The sequence below is a fragment of the Pleurodeles waltl genome, chromosome 5 (genome assembly GCF_031143425.1).
Source record: "Pleurodeles waltl isolate 20211129_DDA chromosome 5, aPleWal1.hap1.20221129, whole genome shotgun sequence".
NCBI lineage: Eukaryota > Metazoa > Chordata > Amphibia > Caudata > Salamandridae > Pleurodeles > Pleurodeles waltl.
Window position 1 is genome coordinate 744,762,661 of NC_090444.1, and position 5,176 is coordinate 744,767,836.

The 5,176-nt window shown below is 45.5% G+C and overlaps 1 pseudogene; it reads left to right on the forward strand.

The window, feature by feature from the left end:
- The first annotated feature begins 2,043 nt into the window (after nt 1-2,043).
- Nucleotides 2,044-2,223, forward strand: LOC138297638 (U2 spliceosomal RNA; annotated as a pseudogene).
- Nucleotides 2,224-5,176: the final 2,953 nt, after the last annotated feature.

Here is a 5,176-nt window from a genome sequence, read left to right on the forward strand (position 1 = left end):
TGTATATATTTATATTACCTAATGGCAGTCGCCACTTGGTAGGTATAGTTAGGACCTAGTTTCTATAGAAAAAGTGTGTTTTGTTTTGCTAATAACTTTGGCGCCGTTTGATGAATCTTCACAAAATATTCCAAATAAAGACGGACATCACTTCAGTTGCTGTCTGGAAAATTTCAGAGTCATCCGACAAGCGGGGGCCGAGAAAAAAGGGGGATCCCAAAACACATTTTCCCAATTCATTTTTCCATAGGGATTTTGAACAGCGATAGCGCCGAAAACACTGGACGGAATTACACCAAACTTGGCAGAAAGTTAGCTCTTGGTCCAGAAAGAGACCTTTTTGTTATTTGGTGTAACTCCATTCAGTACTTTTAGGAAAATGAAAGGAAATTTAAATTTGTATATATAGGTACTCGAAGGATTTGCAACCCCACCCGATCTCGTGTCTTATAAGTTATATCCGCTGCCACAGGGACACCACCTCCCCGGGGCCAATAGTTTAGGCAATTTCTCGACTATGAGGAATCCATCACAGTCCCCTCCATCAGTCGCATGGGGTCAGGTTGCCTATACCCTGACCCCTCCTTTCAGTTTTAAGTTTTATTTTTTCGCCCTGCCAGAACCGAGTGCTGATACACAAAATGGTGGCTGCAGCTTTCCTCAGTTTGGGCTGTAGTCATGTCTAAAATCCCTATGGAGAATTGCAAGGGGAAAACACGTTTTGAATCCCCTGTTTTCCTCACCCCACTTGACGAATCATCTCAAAACTTCCCAGACAGCAGCTGAAAGGAGTGGCAAAATAGTTTTGTTTTCATGAAGGTTCCTCAAATGGCACCAAAGTTATTAGCAAAACAAAAAATGATTTTCCTGTAACTCCAAAGCAGGCCAGATGGTCCAAGCTGACCAGTCAGATCAAAAGTTCTGAGGGGCACCAAAACTTGTCACTTTTTAATTTAAAATGAGTTTTTCTATGGCAAACTTAGGACACAAAAAAAACGTGAAAAAGGCTGAACAAGGCTGCAATATGTTAATGGAGCAGCACCCTGTCCTAAAGAAATTTCGAGTATATTACATGAAATATGGTTATCGTGCATATGCACAAGTTATGTATATCATGTTTTTTGTTTAAGGACTCTAGAGATTAAACTAAAAATCCATAAGTACAACTCATTGCTGTAAACTTCTGATGTGTCATAAAATGGGGAGATAAGAAAGAATAAAAAAAATCTCCAGTGCAGCAGGAACGCTAATGTTGCAGAATGCATAACTGGACGAGCCTAAGACCTATCCACTGCTTTTCATACAAGCCTGGAAGACATGAAACTCCAAGAGGGATGTTATTCCCTACCTTTCTGGCTTGTCTGGAATTGAGGAATTTTTCATACACCCAGGTCTCTCAACGTGAGGAAAAAGTTATCTATCCCTGACCTGGTACAGAGGCCAGGTAGAGATTTGCACAATACACTCACAACATTGTCTGCGGCGGGGTGAGTGGGAGTAAAAAGATAAAACACCAATCTGTTCCCCCATCCGAGTGTGGCAGTGTAAATTTGTAATACCAGCTGCCTGCCAATGGTTGTGGGGATATGCAGATATGTACTAACTTCTAAACCCATGCAATGCTCAATTGCAGGGATTAAATATTGGTATGCTTCCCTACCTTGGCACCACAATGTGGAAATAAGTGCAATGGGGAGAAATTCACAGCAACCCTTCCTCCCTCACCTTGCTGAAGCGTGAGGGTGGAGATTTATAAATTGAGTCATACAAAACAAATAAACTGCCATCCACAGAGTAGGAAAGCAGCTCCCCTGTGGCCACTGCGTTCTGAAGGCCATGGAGAACGGTGCCTCATATGGCTGCCACCTGCAGTTTCTGACTCAAGTTTTTATTTTTTATATTTAAACCCACCCTCACCAATGGGCAAACGAGTGGAGGAGATGCTTGACTTTATTAAGTTGTTTAAAGATATGAGTACTTGATCTTGATCATAAGCTCTGATTTCATGAGACTTTCACCATTCAGTATTTCCCTATCAAATGTGCTACTTCAGGGCCATTTGGCTAAAATCAAGTGTAGTATTGGTTCTTATCAGTTTAATATATGATACGTCCCCTGTCTAGGGACTATATCCAACAGTCTTCTTTTGTAATCATGCAGATGTGAAAATCGGGGTGGGTGTGTACATGGAACTGTAAATTGCTTTATATTTTTATGAGGATTAGGAATCCAGGATTGTTATACATACGAATTAATTTTTGACGCGAAAGAAACTGGGATATAAATGTGAAAACTTATTTAATGTACTTATACATGAGAGGGAATATGAATTAGTTGTTTTTAATATGTGAACACGGGGTACCGCGTTTGTGTGCAGAGGAGGGGCAGGAGCCCTTTGAAAACATTGGCTGTGCTCCCGCCGCCGCGGGTAGTGCGTTTGTGTGTAGAGGTGGGGCAGGAGCCCTTTGAAAACATCGGCTGCGCTCCCGCCGCCGCGGGAAGCGCTTCTGTGTGGAGAGGAGGGGCAGGACCCTTTAAAAATCAGACCGCGCTCCCGCTGCCGCGGGTAGCGCGTTTGTGTGCAGAGGAGGGGCAGGAGCCCTTTGAAAACATTGGCTGCGCTCCCGCCGCCGCGGGAAGCGCTTCTGTGTGGAGAGGAGGGGCAGGAGCCCTTTAAAAATCAGACTGCGCTCCCGCCGCCGCGGGTAGCGCGTTTGTGTGCAGAGGAGGGGCAGGAGCCATTTGAAAACATTGGCTGCGCTCCCGCCGCCGCGGGAAGTGCTTCTGTGTGGAGAGGAGGGGCAGGAGCCCTTTAAAAATCAGACCGCGCTCCCGCCTCGCGGGACGCGCGCGGGCGAAGCCCGGGCCAAGGGCGGGCCCGTCCTTGCCTGTCATTGCCAGGAAGAGGCAGGGCAGGGCCACCCTCCTGACATCCATCCAAAGACGTCTGGACCAGATAGCCCAAACGCACACGGCTACCTAAAGGTACTGTACTGGTGATTATTCTCTAACATAAAATAGGGTCTTCAGGAAGTGCGTCTTTGGTGCTGCTGTGAAGGAGTACTGATTTCTAAATTGAAGGACTCGCCCCCCCTCACGTAAGGACTGACATAGGCAAATTACGCGCAAGGCGTAAGCCAGGCCTACCACTCCACAACTGCAGGGGACTCGGTCTGGTAAAACGCTGTGTCTGGACATTTGAACCAAGTAGGGTCTGAGTATAATTTGGTTCTTTTTTTCTCCCCAGTCAGGGGATTTGAGTCTGTTATATCCGTTAAAGAAATCTGCGGCGCCCTATCTTGGATAAAAGGGATTAGCCTGTCAAAATGGGAAAACGTAAGGGAGACAACAGGGGAAGGGAGCCCACTCAGGAGGTCCCCCCACCTAGGCTAATAACAAGCTACCTAACGTCTGTAATGGGTGCCATTGAGACAGAGATAGGGAGGGTAGAAGCTACTTTAGAGTCGTCTCTTGAGAAAGCAGGGAAGGCTGGGGAGGGGGGACGGAATCCGCCGGCAACACTGCTGCCGAGCAAGACTAAGAAAAGAAACCCTTGCGTAATAACAGAAATTGATTTAATTGATTTAATTTCACCTACAACCCCAGAGACCCCACCCTAAAAAAAAAGCAGGCAAATAACTCCCCCCCATACGGCAGTAACCCCCATACACCAAGTGGGATCTCCTGTAGATAGGGAAGGCTTAGGAGAGTCCTCATCAGGAACCAAGAAGACCAAGAGCAAATATCCCTCTAAAACCCAAAAAATAAAACGAACTATAGGGAAACAACCAAAAGACTCTAAAAATTCGGACTCAATTAAAACTTGTTTTGTGCAAATTGAAGATCAACTTAGAGACATCAAAAAGTTATGCTCATCAGTTCTGGAGAGAGTGACCATTCTCGAGCAGAAGGTCGAATCTATAACGAATATAAAATCTAAACCATCGAGGGCAGAATCTCAGAACACTCATTCCATTCCTGAATGCTTACCAGCTCCACCTACTCAACAGCACCAGAATTCTAAAATATCTCCTGCCCAGAACCCAACCCAAAAACCCTTGAACATAGAGGCTTCACAGGATTCTACAAACCTACAGTATCAGTGGGGCACAAACAAACGGGAAGGCCGGCTGGGCCAGGAGACTACAAGTACTCAGCTAGCCTGCCCAAGGATACCACTGGCATGCGCCCCCTATGTTTTAATTTTGGAAAATGCCTCTATATTGGAAAGCACCCCCCACGAGTCCCATATCTCACTGCTGAATAAGGTGACTCATTGGGTAGGAAAACATACAGGAGGGCGGGTTGATTTCCATAGGAACATTCTAACTGTAAGAAGGGTACCTTGGGTTGGCTCATCCCCTAAAAGTTCACCTGGGGACTGTATAATAATAAACTTTAGAACCCCCTGGACTGTTAATGCTTTGTATCACCATCTCTCAACTATGAGATCATCTGTAGGGTCTATAAGAGTCCAACGTCTCACCAAGTTCATCCCTCCGCTATCAAACTCATGTTATTCTGATTCAACCCTCTTTGGGAATCAGAATCCCAGCAACCCTGGTCTCTCTAACCCCTGTGACACTCCTTTAACATTATCTAATAGGTATGAGACCCGACCTCACTAGAGCAGTTAGATTGACCATCACTAACTGAGCCATCCCTGCAAGGCCCCTTGGAGACAAATGTACTCCCTCAGTCCCCCTTAGAATCTAAAGGAATCCCTGATATACGCGATATACAGGGTATGACACCCCTAGGGATCATTTCATGGAACGTTGCAGGTCTAAAATCAAAAATTGGAAACCCTGATTGGATGGATCTAGTGATGGGAAACCTTATTATTTGTTGCCAGGAGACCTGGCTCATAGAATCACCACAGATCAATGGCTATACCACATACTATGTTCCTGCAACCAAGGCCCTTGCAGGCAGAGCTAAGGGCGGTCTGGCCGTCTTCTTATCTGTGGAGGCTGGAGGGACGGAAGCATGTGTTGTAGGCATATCGCCTTTTTTTCTGGACCTATCTCTGAAACTAGAAGAACCATTTGACATACTACTGATCAACTACTATAACAACACCTTTGATAACTCGAACATTAGCGCGGTCAGTAGTTTGGAGACCTTAATACATAAGGTAACAGTATCCAGCAAAAAGGACATAAGAATAGTCTGG